This window comes from Peromyscus leucopus, chromosome 10 (genome assembly GCF_004664715.2).
Source record: "Peromyscus leucopus breed LL Stock chromosome 10, UCI_PerLeu_2.1, whole genome shotgun sequence".
Lineage (NCBI taxonomy): Eukaryota > Metazoa > Chordata > Mammalia > Rodentia > Cricetidae > Peromyscus > Peromyscus leucopus.
The window spans coordinates 22,200,279-22,219,715 of NC_051071.1; the positions used below are offsets into that span (position 1 = coordinate 22,200,279).

A 19,437-nucleotide genomic window follows, 5' to 3' on the forward strand; every position below is an offset into this window, starting at 1 on the left:
CATTGAAGGCCACAGAGATTAACCTCCTCTTGGGTCGGTATGAGAAAATACAGCTTTGCTATTTTGCCCTTCCCTGCTCTTTCTTCAGAATTACAGACAAAAATAAAAATAAAATAAAAACTCTGCATGGTATAGGATGCCCGGAAGTAAGCTGTGCTTTCTTACAAAATTAGACTTAACTTGCTTAATATAACAAAGGAAAGAATTTGAAAATGACTTTTGAGGACAAAGGATTGTGAGCCATTTTCTTTGGTTCTGTGGTGTTTTAGGTCTTAAGAGACATTTATTAACCACAAAGACAACTATGAAGCAAAACGGCCAGGAAATAAAGCCTGTGATTATTGGGAAGAATTGTAAGTGTGGGGTGCTTTTTCTTTTCCTTTTTCTTTCATGCTCTATTTTTCAGCTGAGTTAAAACATAAAAAGTTCTGTTGCTTTGCACGTATACCAAACTATGCTTTTATCAAAATGCTGTTGGGGAAGCTGGCATGGTGGTGCATGCCTGCCGTTCCCAACTACTTGAGAGGTCTTGAAAAGAATATCACTTCAAGCCATAAGTTTGAAGCCAGCCTGAGCAACATAGTGAGACCCTGTCTCGAGCAAAACAAAACAAAAGCACTTTTGAGGGACAAGATCCACCCACAGTCAGGAGTCCCTTAAATTAAATTCTCAGTGGATTGCATCACACTGTAACCTCTTCTTATTCATTTTATTCATACTCACTTATTGTACAATGTCTCATTATACTTGTTGGTATAAATATTAATAATCTGTGCTTTCAGGGGACTTCAGCACACCCTTTCATCAACGTACAGATCAGCCAGATGAAAAAAATTCAGAGCTAAACAATGCTGTATACTAAATAGATCCACCAGGCATTTACAGAACACTTGGTCCAGCTGCAGTAGAATCCACATTCCTCTCATCAGTGGACAACAGCATTTTCCAAGTTAGATATTTTAGAGCCCAAAATGCTTGTCAACAATTTTTTTTCAAAATAGAATTCAGTATCTCTTTTACACAAATCAAATTTAACTAGAATCAACAAACTTTAAAAATACAAATACATCGTCTAAATTGATCAATGGGAAATCAAAATAGATATTTAAAATGTCTAGAAACAAATGAAAACTGAAACACAATATACCAAAATCTACAGGATACAGTAAAAGTAGTATGAAGAGGCCAGTTTATAATAATGATGGAGTGGGGGGCTTCATATGAGCAACTAAGGGCACAATTTAAAGGAAAAAAAAGCAAGAACAAACAAAACTCAACATTAGTAGGACAGAAATAGCAAAGAGTAGAACAGAAAAAAATGAGATACTAAAAAGTTACAAAATAACAATGAAACAAGTATTTCTTGAAAGGATAAAGAAATTCAACAAGCCACTTACTAATTCAGCAAATAAAAGGAAAAGATTCAAATAGATTAAACCCCAAGTGAAAAAGAGCTATTATGACTGATATCATGGAATTAAAAATCATCAGGGACTAATATAAACAAATACACTAACAAATTGGAAAACCTAAAATAAGTACACAATTTTCTAGATAATATAATCAACAAAAAGATTAACCATGAAGGCATGGAAAATCTGAATTGATCAATAAATAACAAAATGAAATCAGTAGCAAAACCCAAATCTCCCAACAAAGGAAAGCCCATATCTTAGTTAGGGTTTCTATTGCTGTACAGAGACAACATGACCACCGCAACTCTTATGAGGAAAACATTTAATTGAGGGGGCTCACTTATAGTTTCAGAGCTTCAATCCATTATCATCATGGCAGGGAGCATGATGGCATGCAGGCAGATGAGGTACTGGACGAGTCTCTGAGAGTCCAACATCTTGCTGGCAACAGAAAGTTGACTGAGACACTGGGCGGTATTCTGAGCATAGAAAACTTCAAAGACTGCCCCCTCAGTGACACACTTCTTCCAACAAGGTTTTACCCACTCTAACAAAGCCACCCCTCCTAATATTGCCACTCCCTATGAGATTATAGGGGCCAATAACATTCAAACTACCTCATTCCACTCCCTGGAATCATAAGTCAAAATTCATTTAGTCCAGCTTCAAAAGTCACCATAGTCTATCACAGTCTCAACAATGGTTTAAAATCCAAAGTTCAAAGTCTCTTCTGAGATTCATGCAATCTCTTAACTATAATCACCTGTAAAAACCAAAATCAAAAAGCAGATCACATACTTCCAACATATAATGACACAGGATATACATTACCATTCAAAAATACAGAGAAGGGAGCATAGCAAGGAAATACTAGATCAAAACAAGACCAAAAAACAGCTAGGCAAACTCCAAACTCTGCATCTTTGTGTCTGATTTGGAAACACTCATCAGATCTCCAACTCTGTTCAGCTTTGTTGACTGCAACACAATTTCTCTTGGGCTGTTTCCACTCCCTGTTAGCAGCTCTTCTAGGCAGGTATCCCAGGACTCTGGCATCTCTAACATCTTGGGTTCTCCAAGGCAATCCAGGCTTCAACTTCATAGCTTCATGCAATGGCCTCTCTACTAGTCCTCCATTCAGGGACACCCTTGACACATGCCTGGCCTCAGTGGATTTATTCCATAACTCCTTTCTTCTATCCCTAACTCTAAAATTAGAACCACGTGACTGAAGATGCCAAGTTCTGCTGCTTGCTGGGGCTGAAACATTCATTTATATCTTCACCAGCTTTCTGTCTTTCATTGCCTAAGTTTGGCTATACTGAAACTTGCTCTGTAGATCAGGCTGGCCTCAAACTCAGAGATCTGCCAGCCTCTGCCTTCTGAGTTCTAGTATTAAAGGTGTGCCCCACCACACCCAGCTCTAAGTGTTTCTTTAATTCCTTTCACAAGTTGGAAAATTAGCTGAGTGGGAGTTTGCCCTGAGGTCACTACTCCCTTTACTCAATTTTTTTAATCCCTATATCTCCTTGAGCACAGGATTTAGCTCCATTCCACTTTCTGGTGTTCTTTTTCTCTTCAAAATTTACAATTTTTAATTTACCCTGCTTTGCTTGCTCCTTTTCATTATAAATCTTCATTACAGTTACCACTAATAACCACATAACAGAGTCTGTACTAGGCTGTCTTGAGATTTCTTCTGCCAATGGAATTAATACAAAACTCTTCACTTTAGCCTCAGGGAGATGCTTTGGACAAGGGCAAAGGGCAGCCATCTTATTCACCAAAATATCACAAAAACAATCTCTAGGCAACATTCTAAAATTCTTCTCCTCTGAAACCTCTTGAGTTAGCCCCCAACAGTTTGAAATAACTCTTAGTACCTCTGTTTTCCAACTTCATCCTAGTATGCCCATTAAGCAGTACTTAAAGCATCTCACTACTGTCATAACCCAAAGGACCAAAGTCTAAATTCCTCTAAACAAAATCATGGTCAGACCTATCACAGCAATATCCCACTCCTGGTACCAACTTCTGTCTTAGTTATGGTTTTCTATTGCTGTGAAGAGACACCATGACCACTGCAACATTTATGAGGAAAACATTTAATTGAGGGGGCTCACTTACAGTTCAGAGGTTCAGTCCATTATCATCATGGCAGGGAGCATGGTGGTGTGCAGGCAGATGTGGTGGTAGATAAGTCACTGAGAGTCCAACATCTTGCAGGCAACAGGAAGTTAACTGAGACACTGGGCAGTATCCTGAGCATAGGAAACCTCAAAGCCCACCCCCACAGTGACACACTTCCTCCAACAAGGCCACACCCACTCCAACACAGCCACACCTCCCAATAGTGCCACTCCTTATGAAATTATGGGGGGGGGATTACATTAAACTACCACAGCCTAGGACAAGACGGCCTAATTGATGAATTTGACCACATTGTGAAAGAAAACCTTATAGAAGTAACTAACCGTCTTATTAAATAAGAAACACAGAAACAATGTAAAGGAGAAAGCCGAGAGGTCAGAGCTCAGAGCTAAAATCTCACCCTTCCGCCTGCGGTGTCCCAGCTTCCCGAAAGAGACCTATTTCCTGTCTGTTCTTCTATTTATAGTATTTTGTTCTGCCTTCTCATTGGTTGTAAACCCAAACACGTGACTGCCTCATCACTGTCTGAATGTACAGCCCCCTAGGTCTTAAAGGCATATGTCTCCAATGCTGGCTGTATCCCTGAACACACAGAGATCTATGGGATTAAAGGCGTGTGCCACCACCGCCACACTCTTGCTATGGCTCTAATAGCTCTGACCCCCGGGCAACTTTATTTATTAACATACAATCAAAATCACATTTCAGTACAATTAGATTACCACCACAAAACCTACCCCAATTATTCTCAATCTACTGCCAAATATTGAAAAACAAGGGATCCTTTCAAACTCTTTCTAGTTTAGTACCACTAATACATCAAAATCAGAGAAGATAATGCAACAAGAAAAAAAAAACATCCCTGATGAATATAGATGCAAAAATTCTCAGCAAAATACTAGTGAACAAAACCTAACAGACCACTGAAAAATTATACCCTATGATCATCCTAAGAAGGCAAAATTATTCAACCAAAGCATAGAAACAAAATACGTGAGATCAGCAGATATTAAAAGGGGGATCATCTCAATAAATATAGAAAAACCACTGGATAAAATTTAAAATAGAATTTAAGTACCCAAAAATAGTATAGGCTACCTGTTAGACTCACAGCCAATGTCTTTGGGAAACACTGAAAATTTCCTGTAAAAATTAGGATCAAGACAAGAATACCTATCCACTTCCTTCAACTTATTCCTCATAGAAAAGGGAAAGGAGACAGATTGCAGGTGTTTACAGACAGCATGATTTTATATAAAGGCAAACCTAAACATATCATTAAAAATCTGCTAGAACTGACAAATATAGTGAAGTTACAGAATGCACAACCAACATGTAACGATAACTACTATTTTTAAATCCCATTTGAAAACTTACTACAAAAGATGTTTTTAAACCTTCCATTCATAATACACATGCATGCACACATGCACATACATCAATCTAAGAGTAAACTTAACAAGGAAGTTGTTTATTTTCACAAGAAAAAAAATGATGTAACATTAAGACATAGACAAGGGCACTAAAAAATAGAAAGACAGCCTATGATCACTAACTGAAAAGATTTATATTATTAAAATGTTTGTTTTACACAGTGTGATTTAATGATTCACTGTAATTCCCATCAAAATATCAATACCATTTTTCACAGAAACAGAAATAACAATCCTAAAACTCATGAGGATACAGGAAGAAAAAACAAGGATACATAAATAGGCAATATTGGTGGAAGTATTAAGTCAACTCTATGTAGTTAAAAGGGAGGTTTATTTTGTGGATAACTTATAAGTAAAGGGATAGGTTACAGGGTACAGGAAAGGTGTAGTGCAGTCCAGCGGTGTTCTCTGAAGAACTCTGCTCAGTCTACTTCCAGTGTCCAGGATCCAGAAACCAAGAGAGCTGGCATATCCAGATCTTGGGTCTTAATGACTCCTCTCTGCCCACCTTGTAGGTGTGACAGTTACCAGAAGCCTCAATGGGGTTATTACTTCCAGGTCAAAGCTGGAACAGCTACCTACTACAAGACAAAGGAGCTAAAGCAAACTCAAGCAAAAGAACAAAGCTAGAATATTACAATATCTTACCTCAAAACATACTGCAAAGCTATAGTGACCAAAACAGCACAATATGACTGTAGCATAAAACCAGGCACAAAGACCAATAGAACAGAATTGAAACTTCAGAAATAAATTCGCACATCTAGAGCCAATTGGTCTTTAACAAAGAACCCAAAAAATGGCACTGGAGAAATAATAGACTTGCCAACAGGTGATATATGGAAAATTGGATATCTCTACATATGTATGTATTGAAAAAATCAACTCAGTATGGATCAAAAATGTAAAACCTCAAACTACAAAAATACTGGGGGGAAAACACAAAACACTTCAAGACAAGAGTAAAACCTTTCGAATACCAACTATTGTGTAGTCTTTTTTTTTTCACCCATCAAGACCAATTTGTGCTGCCCATATGTTCATGACTGTGCGCTCTTCTACTAGAACATGATTCACCTGTCAATGGCGTCACTTCAAAGAAACAGATGCTCCCTTTCCCAGCAGGTGCCAATTGCTTATACCTCCTCAGTGAAAGGTGGGACTTCACTTACATCTCCCCTGTCCATACTGGGATTTAGTCTGGCTTGAGGCTCACAGGGAGTATGTATGCTGTCACAACCACTGTGACTTCGTATGTGTAGCTGTCCTGCTGTGCCTAGAAGGCACTATTATTTCCTTGCAGTCACCCACCATCTCTGGTTCTTATACTCTTTCCATCTGCTCTTCCACAATGATTCCCGAGCCTCTGTAGGAAAGAGGGAAGTATAAATGCTCTATTTTAAGGCTAAACATTCCAGTCTTTAATTCTCCACACCTTGATCAGTTGTAGGTCCCTGTGTCAATCATCGTCTACTAAAAGTTGAAGCTTCTCTGATAACAGTCGAGAGATGCATTGTGGGTGTAAAAAGAACTCATTAGGAGTCAGTTTAATGGTGTGCCCATTTAGCAAAGTAAGCATAATAGGTTCTACCCTAGAGCCTATGATCTGCCTAGATATTGGGACTTTTTGTTTTGTTTTGTTGGTGCAACATTGACACCAGGTATGGGCTTCATTTTATGGAGTGAGACTGAAATCCAATCAGAAAGTGGTTCAAACCACTATTGCAGCAGTAGAGAGGTCTTGCTAGGCCACTCATTATTGTAGCTCAAAGGGTTCACAGCTAGGTGAGACTGATGATTACTTTTCTCCTTCGGTAGCATGCATAGCACCTTCCAATGCTGTGAAAGCTAGCTCATAGGATGAAACTCCCAGCTTACAAATTAGGGTGGGTAGAGAAAGGGGTGGATTTGGGAGGGGTTTGGAGAAAAGAATGAATGTGGTCAAAATTCATTGTCTAAAACTCTCAAAGATTTAATTTTTAAAAGATGAGAGGGGTGGAGTGGAGAGAGAAATGTTATCAATGTTAGAAAAGATTTTTTTTCCCTAAAAGCAATAGGGAATGGAAGGAGGCAGGAGAATGCTTTCTCACCGGATGTTAAGGCTTTCTGACTTACTCATAACATAAGGGCTAGATATTATTGGTGCTTAGGAATCATTGTCCACTTTCTTCTATGTATTGGTAGAATAGTGGTTCTTTAGAGGTCATCCTTCTTCTTAGAAGATGCAGGTATGAGTGCTCTGATGCCTGCAACCTCTTTTCAAATATCTCGGAAAAACATGTAGCAATAGCTGGGCAGTAGTGGTGCACACCTTTAATCCCAGCACACAGGAGGCAGAGGTAGGCAAATCTATGTGAGTTTGAGGCCAGCCTGGTCTACAGAGTGAGTTCCAGGACGTGTTCCAAAGCTACAGAAAAACCCTGTCTTGAAACAAACAAATAAAACAAATGTAACATATCTTTTCTTAAAGTAATATTCCACAATGCCAGACTCCTCCTTTTCCGTCCTCTAAAACCCCAAGACCCTCATGCCACAATCTCCCCTCTTATAGAAAGACTACGGTCCTTCAGGTGTTCTGATTAAAAGAACAATTACATTCTGTTTCTGGAGATGCTTGTCTGCTCTCCTTTGTTTCCACTTGACCTCCATCAACCTGATCTAACAGTTAGAGTGCTGGAGTTGGAACTTAGGGCTTTGCACACACTAGGCAAATGCTCTAGAACCCAGCTACATCGTTAGGTCTTAGAAGTGTCTGAATTGTACATGTATGCCAGGTTTGAAAGACATCTGCAGTAGGCTGGAACTTTTTTTTCCTTTTCCTAGGTATTTCCATTTTAGTCTAGAAGTCAGAGATCAGATTGGCATCCTTGGCAGCCAATTCTTAAGTCCTACTGACCTACTCTGATCAAAACCCAACCTTACTTTCCTCTCACTGTGCTGTTCTGCAGTCAGTGGGGTGGGGTCTACAGTGTTGTAATGAGGTTTCCATTAAGAGTGGCTAGAATATCCTTCCCAGCTTTGTGTTATATGCATGACGTGATAGCTGTCCCTTATTTTCATCCAAATCACTGGACAAGTGTGAAGATGGGGTCTCTGACACGTTCTAGAGATACCACTCTAGATTATTCTCTGGTGCTTATGAAAAATAAAAATTATACTTCTTCTCAGTGCATCTCCCAGTTTACCCAGGGACCTTTTCACTTTCTGTTGCTTTTTTGAACATTGCAGTGATGCCACCCATTTTTATTTCATAACATCAATTCAGTTTTCTAGGATTCCTTTAAGATCACCCACAGAGGTTCAGTGTTTACAAGGTCTCATGGGCCCCTGGGATCTTAGCCAGGGACTTGGACGGACTTCCAGCTCTTACATAAGGGGTCACAAACTCAAATGTCTATAGGAGCCAAGTAGTGGACAGGGGAGGGAGGGAAAATATGGGAAACTAAAGATTCCCAACCAAAGTCAGCAGCACCTCAGATTTCATGACCCTGTGCTAAGCATCCAACAATATCAAACCATTTAATAGTTTGAGAAAATAGAAGGTTTTTTTAGAAAGAAATATGTAGATTTCTAAATTTGGGGTTTATACATTAAATTTGAGGTTCCATCCATCAATGACATGGATTGGGACTGTCTCCATGATCCTCGCCCCAAAACAAAAATGTTGCTTCAGTTTTGCCCATGTTAGTATACTTATTACTGGCTTCTTGACTTAGGGCCCAAGAGCTGTTTTTTGTTGTTGCTGCTGCTGTTCCTGCTCTTGAGTTTCATCTGCTTTTCTGCCATCAGTATGACTGTGCCGGGATCAGGCCGGCACCACAACCACACCTTGCTCTTTGTCTGAGCCCCTTTGGTAGCATTTGGAAAGTCTGTGTCCTTGGGGCATATCAGTCTTTAGTATTCCTAAAGCTGTGTTGCAAACTCACACTTCCCTCATATTCCCCATAGAATATTATGCCATGCCATTTTTTTCTATGTTTTATTCATGTGCCATTTAAATCTGAGCTCACCAGAGAGTTCCTGGGGACAGCCTTGCTGCTTTCTCTCATTGCATGCCCTGTCTCTGACCTTTTAAGTAATTCTGACTCAAGGCAAGCCAGCAAGGAGTCTGTAGGTGACAACATTCTAAGCAGTATCGCAGGGCCAGCCCTTTCTTCTTCTACCTTTTTTGGTCCTAGTCTTTCCCTTGCCTTTATTCGCTCCTGAACTTTGAGCTCTTCACCTAGCTCTTAGGAGGTGTGCCTGGACCTTTTGGACATACCTTTCATGTTTGGAACTGGGATTCTGTAGATTCTCACAGCTCATTTCTTTAGCACGTAGAGTCCTTAGGAATAACTTCATACCTTCTTCCTGCTCCCAAATAAGACCAAGCCTGACCAACTCCAGCTTCAACCTAACAAGACAAGACCTGGTGTTTCTCTTTATTTTCTTTCCTGCCCCCATGGAGGAGGTGAAGGATTCATTTCCCATACCCTTTCACTCTATGCACAGAGAATAAGAAGAATCAGCTCCTCATAACATACCTCCCATAGGCAGCACACCATTAAGGACTTTCCTTGGATTATCTCTCTTAATTCTAAACTCAATTCTATGATAGTATAACCATAATTACTCCTTCACAAATGGGGAAACTGAGGCTCAGGACAATGTAGTAACTTTTGTGAGATCACATGGAAGGAAGACCGAGCTGAAATATGAATATAGGCATCTTATTTCCAAAGGCACGAGGGCCATTCTTTTTCTCACTGACAAAAAGTAGTCATGTAAGGCAAAATGCTACCAAGCAAACCAGAAACACAGATACTTGGAAAAATAGGCCACAACCCCCTGCAGACTCTTACGTGTGCTCACACAAATGTATTTTAGATTGTCACCTAATGTCTAGTAATAAGCCTCAAGCCTCCACATTAGAGGCTTTAGAGGGAAAAAAAAGCTTAGAAAAGAAACAATGGCACCAAGGTCTGATTTTTCAGCATGAATTCATTCTGGAGGCATGGGTTAAACATCTATGACATGCCAGGCTTTGAGCCAGAAATGGGAATATAGCCATCAAAAGGCAGATTTGGTCATTGCCTTAATGGATCCATCTCTCCTAGGCACTAGTTAAGTCACTGCCAAATTTTCCTCTCACACACATTCACATGGGTTACACATGCCATTCTGAGGGACTGGCCCTGGCACCAGATATGAAGAAAAGAGAGAAATGCTGTACTTCTCCCTCCACCAGATCTCTACCAACAAGCTCCATCTTCTCTATTCTCGTTGATGACCAAAGTTCTCAGCTGTCCCACAGACAGCTAAATCACTTTTGTATTTTCGACAAAGTCTTGTTTCTATACTGCCATTTTTAATCTCACAGATTTCTTTGCCTTAAACATGCACTCAGGAATCTTTGGCTGGACCTATTATCCTTTCATTTGTTCCCAACCCATGTCCATAAGAACACATCAAATAGTTAGCTCCTAAAACCTTCACAGAACAATGACTCCCACTACCATGTCCAGGAATCAGCTCTTCTTACTTTTGCCTACAGTTGATTTTTGCTGGAACTGAGGCAATTTAGCAGAGGTATGGGAGTTAGATAACAGTATTAAGACTATAATTCAACTAGTTTTGCTGCAGTTCAACTTCAAGTGTTCACTGTCTGCAGTTGAACCAGCACGGGCAGATCAGGACTGATGGCCTCTTCCATCTCAGAACATTCAAACATTCAACTCACTCTAGCTGTGGTTGCTACTTAAATAACAGAAATACCAGGGAATAAGTAAAAAAAAAATATTCAAAAATGTCAAAAATCCCTACCATCATAGAGTTTATTTTCAAGTCATAAGAAGTTACTGAAACATGCAAAAAATGAGCTGGAAATCATTTTGTTAAGTGGAATCAGGCAGACTCAAAAAAAATAAATAAATCATGTTTTCTCTTGTATGTAGAGATAAAATTTTAAATTACGTACGTGTATTTATATATCCATGTGATATGCCCATTTGTATATGTGCCATTAAACTAGAAAGAAGATCATGAAAGGGGAGGAAGAAAGACAAGAAATTACAGAAGACAAAAAAAGCAAATTCTATGAAAAAATATAGACTATATTAGTTGATGATAAGCATGTAAAATAAGAAAGGGAGATGGGAAGAGGTACTGAAGAGATAGCACCTAAATGAGGACCCACGAGTAGTAAGAGATTTAGCAGGCATCATCTCTGGGGTTGAGGAAGGAGCCAATGTGGAAGGCAAGCTGTGGGATCTCGCGTGGCATACTCAGAGCAACATGGAGAGAAGTGAAGGCAGAATCAGAGATCAAGGGCATGTTAGAGGGAGAGACTCATGGCTGTTGTAAAGACCTTTTGGTGTCAGTACAGTTTAAACAGAGGTCATCAGAGAAGTGTCAACGGATAAGAACATGCTAAACTTACTATCTTGACAGCCCACTCTGAATGTGAGTAGAACAAACATTAACAAGAATAGCCCACCTCTTTAGTCCCCATGTCCTTTTACCTGGTCTTCTATCACAGATGCCCAGAGCATGGCCAAGTCCTTTTTTTTTCCCTTTGAGCTTGAACTTGCTGCTGCTGGACCTCTCTCTTCCCAAGGAAAGCTGTGAGAAAGATCCATTGAAGCAAGCTGTCCATGGATGGGAAAGGAAATGACATTTAAACATCTGCTTTCTGCTAATGGGTAAGTTCATAATACTCATACTTGACATGTTATCCGATTTAACTGTCCTGTCACCATAACATATGAAAGGCTCACAGCAGAATGACTGGCAAATCAGTGATAGATGGTTGATCTACACATTACATCCCTGACACCTCTTCCCATCCTAGGATCTCACTTAGCTGAGACAACATGCAATAAAGTATTCCATATATTAGGAAAAAAATCCTGGGCTCCCTTGAACACCCGCCTAGAGGGCATAACGGTGCTTCTTGGCTGAGACTCCAGCTGAAGTCTTCAGGAGCTGAAAAACCCACGATTACTCATTTGGTCACAAGCTAAATTAAACCCTACCTCGGTGAGCTAACCACAAGATAAAGGTGGGGCCACTCATAAGAAACTCTAACCCAATGAAAACATGCCTGAAAGGATGTGCATGTCTCATCATTATTCTTCTTTTCCTACTTAGGAGGCATGAGAAAAGGCAGGAAGAGGAGCCAGACTTTGCTTTTGATGGATTACTTGAGGGTAGGTAGCATGGGTGAGGTCTGGTGGGAAGAATATATCTTTGTCACTTTCAACTCTCAGCATATCTAGATTTCACTCCTTTTCAACATTCCATATATATTATAAGAAAAAAAAAAGGATATTTGGACCATTTCCACTCTCTCTCCTCCTGTAGCTTTAGCAACATATTTCTCCCCTACTTGCTGATTGCCCAAAGTCTTGATCAACCACATCCTGATAGCCCTTAAGAAAATGGAGACGCTTTCAGAACTCTCGGTTTTCAGTTCTGATTTCTAGATTAAAGAGTAACAAAGGAAAGGATGACTGGAGCATCTTGAATAAAACAATGGAATGTGGAAGCTGAGGTTACTGGGGTCTTTTTTATTTCCAGTATGGTACCAGGATCCAAACCCAAGGTCTGAATATGTGGGCAAACACCAAGCTACATCCCCAACCAAAAACTTCCAACCCCAATTTCTCTCTTTCTTGCCTTCTCCACCCCTCCCCCATCTCTTACACTCTACCAGGCTCTCATTATACAGTCCAGACTGGCTTTAAATCCATGATTCTGCCTCAATCCCCTTAGCGCTGAGATTACAGGTGTGTACCATTGTGTCACTGATTAAGACCTAAATTGTGCTCCACTAATGCATACGTTAACATTTTAACTCCTGGTATCTCAGACTGTAACTGCATTCGGAAACAAGGTCATTCAAGAGCTTGTTAAATTAAACTGAGGTCATGGGGGGGGGGGGCCTCTAATACGACTAACGTCTTTAAGAAGTGATTAGAACACAGACAATGGAAAGCACAGGTGAGAGCAGAGTGGAGGCAGGTTTTAGGAAAAGCCCACCCCACCTGCACCCAGGTCTTGTGTGCACAGCCTCTTAGTCCATGAGAAAAATCAATGGCAGTGTGCAAGCTTCCCAGGTGAGGTGTTTTGTTATGGAAACCTGAGCACCACACACAGATACCTTAACAATGGCACCGGAGAAGCTGAGCTTCTAAGCATCAGCCTAGCTCTAATGCCCCAAATAGACAAACTCTGCTATCAACATAACTCAGGAAGGGGGCCGTACCGTGGACAGGTTGTAAATTCTTTGATCTAATTCTGTTCTGGTGGCCAACATTCTTGCTAATTGTTTCCATTGGTCCAGCTGCCCTTCTCTACCACCTTGTCACATTCCTCTGTCTCCTTCATCCTCTCTGTGGAACACCTGGTCCCCTCATTCTGACACATCGTACATGCCATTCTTTGTCTCTAGAACATGCAGACGACGTGCCCACTGGAATACATCCTTCCTCATCAATCCTGGTTTTCGCTGGGTCATTCACTTAACTGCCATTCCCATGTGTGCATTCCCTTGGGCCTGTTAGGATTCGTGTGTGCCAGTTTTCTTTCTGTATCATGGTCATGACAGCAGCCACACTCGATTTGTGATTCTCCACACGTGGCAGATGTCCCTGGGGACCCGGGGACCCTGGCTAGGTAGCTAATTTGTATATGAGAATAGTTCTCAGAAGCACCTTTCCTTTAGCAAAGGGTGAAATACACAGGCATGTGTGCGTGTTTACACACACACACACACACACACACACATGCACACGAAGAGTTACCTCAGCAGATCCATGTGTATACCGTCTGCTATTCACTGGACTGGTCCACTGATCTTCCATGCTTTTACATTATGATGGATTGCTCAGTGTGGTTCTATTCCCCTGGCGACCCTCTTGGTAATTCCCTAATTGCCTCAATAAAGCCTCTCTTTTCTCCCAGCTCTGTCTGCCTTCAGCCTTGAGATTTCCTAATGGAAACCACTCGCTCCTATTGGACTCCCAGGCTGTAATTAGCAGTCTGGGACTTTGGTTTCCTTATTCTTGTTGGTGTGAAGGTGAGGCCATTGCCAAAAACATTGTCAGTGTCAGCCGAGCAGCTCCTTGAAGAGAGCATATGATGGAGTTGTTACATGTTGACTGTCTCCTGTGTATTTATTGACTGAAACATTTGAGCTGTTGCTTTTCACATTTGTAATTTTAGATCACAGATGCCTAGCGAGTTTAATCATACAGCAAAGCTCACATTTAATGAGAAAAATGTCAAGTATATTGTTATCCACCATAAAAGCTGTGAAAAATATTTCTGCCATCTGCAATGTGCCTTCTGCTGCTGCCTCTAAGAAATTTTCTAGTAACAATACAAAATTAACAGTTGGGCAACATTATAAAAGGGAAGTTGCTGAAGTTCCTGAAACTCAGACCGCGCCTCAATGTCATGTCAAGATACTTCACCTAGATTCCCAGAATAACCCGCTGCTGGATGACACAGTATCCTGCATACCTCACACACCTTGGACACTCTGCCAGTGACTAACTAAATCCTAGATCTGGCTACATCGGCCTCTGTGAAGCACCCTTGCAAGGCATTTCCTCTCTAGCCGTCATGCATCGGCACACTCGGCGAGTCCGTCTTGGCCTTCCTTTTGCCTCCCTGCTGGGCTCTACATTCCAGCCAAGTCAAGTTCTTGGTCACTGGATGAACTTACCTCCATGTTACTGCTGAGAAGAACAACTTTCCTCTCCTCTGTGTGGTTATTCCTACACACCATACCACATCTACCTCAACTGTCATTTCTGGGAAACCTTCAGTGACACGCCCCCAAAGCATAAATCCACGGGAGCCTTCTATGTACGCTGGCATCGTATTTTCACCTGAAGACCTTGCATGTGGATTCCTACTGCCTCATTCGCCAGCCTCCTCCTGCTCAACTGAGCTCCTGGTTTACAAGGATGTTGCTTCTGCCAGGGCTGCTTCCCAGCCCCAAAACTGATGGCAAAGTGGCGGTAGCAGCTGCTTTAAGGGACTCAGAAGCTACAAAGTCACTGTAACAGGAGTAAGCGAGGTCTCTTACCCAGGAACTTGCTCTTTTGACGTTGGCAACACAAAACCTTGCCATTATGCAGGCTGTGTTTATTTCTAGGTTTTCTCTCTGTATTTTAGCCCTTTCTCCTACTGAAAGAAATAACAGTCCTGTCAGTCAGAGAGCAATTGATAGTGATAAAAACTCTCTTTTTAGACAGTGAGTTCACTTGTTCTTAAGTCATTCCTTGCCACAAACTGCAGGCTCATTATACGAGGAAAATGTGGTATCTTGGAGAAGCCACACTCTTAGAAGTTTGTAATTTACCTCGCCTGATGACTAAGGTCTGGAGGTTTTCGCTGCTTATTTGAGTGTGGTTTGGGTGGGGAGGCGATGGTAAACAAAGCCTGTCTTACTCATTGGAGCTGGCCTGTGGGAGTTGTGTAGCAATACCTGCTCTTTGGGCAGCACCTTCTGCTTTTAGGGGCTACAAGAATGAAGGGGCCTTCTCATGGTGTCCGTGTGATCCCTAGCTCTGAGCAGGTGCTCACTACATATGGTGCACCTCACTCACAACCTATCTTTCCCTTGACTCCCAGTCATCTTCTGAGTCTCAGTCAAGACGACAGTTGTTAGATGTCAACTCTTCTTATATGACTTTGGTCAGGAAAAATGGCATTAAGGGTAGGATGCTTTGCTGAGGGAGCTCAGCATCTTCAAGAAAAGACACAAAGTAAACTTAAGGTAGAAGTTGACCTGGGAAATGGAGAGCAGGATGGGTAAGTGAGATTCCTGTCACTCTGCACCCAAACAAGACCATACAAGATAGCTCTGCCTCACCATCTAGCTCACAGATGGAGAGGCCCTATTCTGTTTCATTTATTTTGCCTTCCATTTTTGTGGTAAGCAACATGACCAAAGCCATGTGGGAAAGAAAGGGTTTATTTCATTGTACAACTCTAGATCACATGCCATCATTGGGGTAAGTCAGGGCAAATACTCAAAGCAGGAACCTGGAGGCAGGACCTGAAGCACAGACCATGAAGGAAGGCTGCTTACTGGCTTGCTCACCATGGCTTTCTTAGCAAGCACCACATGCTCAGGAATTTCCTCAGCTGAGGTTCCCCTTCCCAGATGATGCCAGATTGTGTCAAGTTGATGGAAAACTAACCAGCATATCTATCTTTTCTAAGTGCTTACTGCAAGCACCTCAATCTACGCCTCCAAGAAGTCAGACTGGCACAGAGGACAGGTGTCATATATACAGAGCCCATCTTTGCATGGGGAAAAATGTGGATCACATGGACACCCCCAAATGCTTAGGGACTGTCCCTATTCTCCTCTCCTTTTGACAGATACCCGACAAGAAACTTCATAACAGCTCCTCCACAGCCTCCAGAAGGAACTAATGCTGCTGTCCCCTTGAGTTTAGAGTTCCTGTCCCTGTAAGATATAAGTCCTGTTGCTCAAGTTTCCCAGCCTCTGGTCGCTGCTGACAGCAGCCCCCAAGGAACTAACACACTTGACTTTATGAAAAAATGGTGAGACCAGCTGGGCAGGACAAAGGAGATCTTTCAAGTGACCTTAACATTGAAAGAGGGTAGAATGACTGGGTCACTGTCACAGAGTTCAAGCTCACCAATGACGGGAATGGTTGCTGAACTGGTAGCTTTTCCTCCTTGCAGAATAAAGTTGAGTCTTAAAAAGTTTGAATAGCACAATTATGTATGTATATGTTCTCTTTACATAAAAACAAACATAAGAGAGAGTGAGGATAATTGTTTGTATACATTTACTAAGACACAGAGAAATACAAAACTTTGGTCAAACTATTCCTCATTAAGTACACAAACAAGTGATTGTTTTAAAGAAACCCTCTTCTTCTGAAGCAATAGTTTTCACTTTTTTATTGTTTTTTTTTTTTTTTTTTTTTTTTTTTTTTTTTTTAGAAACCCTTCTTCTTCTGAATCACTTGTAGCCACTTGAACTCAGAATTTCTTCAGTCTGTTAAAGCTGCCCCCACCCCGCTTATTGTTGCTCTTTTTATAACTAGATTTTTATCTAATTAATATATAATTGTAATATTTCCCCTGCTTCTCTTTCCTCCCTCCAACCCTTTCCATGACCCCACTTTACTTCTTCTTAAATTAATTGCCTTTTTGTCTTTATTATTGTTACATACATACATACACACACGTACATATACATACATACAGAGATATATAAACACAACCATCTGAGTCTGTTTAGTGTTGTTTGTATATACATATGATTTGGGGGCAGACTACTTTGTTTTGGATAACCGAGTAGGGGGCTCATCCTTGAGGAAGACTAATCCTTCCTCACTGAGTGGTCATTAGTTGCCTATTCTCCCCTTCCCTGCCACCATGTCTACTGTGTTGTCATTGTTAAGGTCTTGTTTAGGCAGCCATATTGTTGGCATATGGTATCGTTCCTTTACTTTTTCCTTTCATTTCAGACTTGGATTTTTATTTTAGACAGTTTCCTTTTTCTTTTTTGGCAAGAGAAACATTTTTGGCCGAAACATTTCTTTACAATTCATAATTCTTTCACTCTTCAGAAGACAATTATAAAACCCTCTTCAGTCTCTACTGAGCATGTACAGTTCAGAGTTCGAAAGATAAAAGAACTCTGTCTCTAATAATCTAGAGCTATGTGGTCCGATATGGCAGCCAATGGTCACAGGTGTCAATTTGCCTTTACATATGAATTGGTTTCTATCAAATATTAGACACCCCTGTCTTGTGGTCAAGTGCTCATTGTCCACATATGACTAGTAGCAACCACACTGAACAGCTCTGATAGGGAATATTTCATCATCACAGAAGTTTCTATGACTCAGTACTGTTCAAAGGAAGCAAACCAAAAAGCAGACAGATGCAAGGCTGAACTCTGTGTCCCAATGCCTGCTTCAAATGTCTTCATCACAAGCCTCTGGCAAAAGATTTGGTATATTTCATCTTTCCTTTTTGTCTCTACTGAAAGAAAGAAGATAGTCTACTAATATTGTGGACTTTGTAAATTAAGATATTTAGAAAAATCAATTTATTGCAACAAATATTTATAAAACACTTATGAGCTAGGTATTATAAGTCTGCAGAACAAGGTTGCAACAGGTTCTTCTGGCCTCATTGTGTTTTCATGAGAAAGATGAGGCTAAAAATGATTACAATATAAGTGATAATAAATAACCATCATATATTAAGGTAGAATGAAATGGTGGTATGAAGGTTGAAGAATGTCTAAGAGGAATTCTGAGAAAGAGTCCACATAGGAAACGCTTCTAAAGTAAAACAGTTTGAAGAGGGATTGGTGTTCTGAGCTTTACCTTTGCTCTCTGGCAAAGACTTTATTCACTGAACTCTAGGTCTTTTCTCTGCTTATTCTCTTCCTATCATCTCTGAGCAATCTTTCCTATTCATCTACAGAGCATGATCTTCAAACTCTCATGTGAAACACCACACACACACACACACACACACACACACACACACACACACGTGCGCGCGCACGAGAGAGAGAGAGAGAGAGAGAGAGAGAGAGAGAGAGAGAGAGAGAGAGAGAGAGAGAGAGAGATTAAGAGGCAATGATAACAAAATTTAAGGAAGATCAATTTTCAACATACTGGACACCACTCAGTGGAAGTCAGTGGTCACCAAAAGTTAAGAAACAACCCAGATGAGCCCTGACATTGCCCCCGCAGCTTTAACAGATCCTCCAGGAACTGGCAATGAGGAAGAATCTCAGCCACTAGCCACTGAAACTTCGACAAAGCTACAGAGTTCTACAATTCCATTTATACAATATATCCAGAGTAGTCAAAGCCATAGAGAGCAACAGTACATGAGAAGTTTCTATGGGCTGCAAGAATGAAGAACACCTGCTAATACAGGTTTCTTTGAAAGAGATGCCCCATCCTGTAATAACCAACTGTGGTTGGCTCCATCTCAAGCTGACAGCAGAACATTGTCCACATAGTACTGGTTTGTAGTCATAAAGTCTCACACCATTTTTCCAAAGAGGACTGAAGCCAGGCAATGTATGGCATGGTTGGTGTCTCTACAAAGAAGACCTCTGAGACCACTTTATAGAGCTTCGAAAGGAAAGTCTACATTGCAATGGAGACTTGAGATTTAGGAGATGTCAGGACTATGAGACAAAACTGCTGACATGGAAGGGAGCTGGCCCGAGAGGGGCTATGTGTACTGCAGGCAGCAGGAGTGGAAAGGAGGCACACCTAAGCCCTTTAGACCCCATTGCTTTCATCGCAAGCCCCCAAAATGGACACGGAACTGTAGGGCTTGGTGTTTCCCTGATGGAGTTTGGTCTTCGAATGAAATGATTATTTTAGTCTTTGGAATGAGAATATTTACTCTGAGTCATCATATGC

The 19,437-nt window shown here is 40.9% G+C and overlaps 1 long non-coding RNA gene across 2 annotated transcripts in view; it reads right to left on the reverse strand.

Annotated features, from left to right (window-relative positions):
• Positions 1 to 5,521: 5,521 nt before the first annotated feature.
• The window catches only part of LOC119088637, a 43,025-nt gene continuing 29,109 nt past the window's right edge, over positions 5,522 to 19,437 (reverse strand). For both annotated transcript variants that reach the window (XR_005092318.1, XR_005092317.1), the window contains 2 exons: positions 11,503 to 11,628; positions 5,522 to 6,368 (listed from right to left, as the gene is read on the reverse strand). This is a non-coding gene — a long non-coding RNA (uncharacterized LOC119088637). The remainder of the gene's footprint in view (positions 6,369 to 11,502; positions 11,629 to 19,437) is intronic.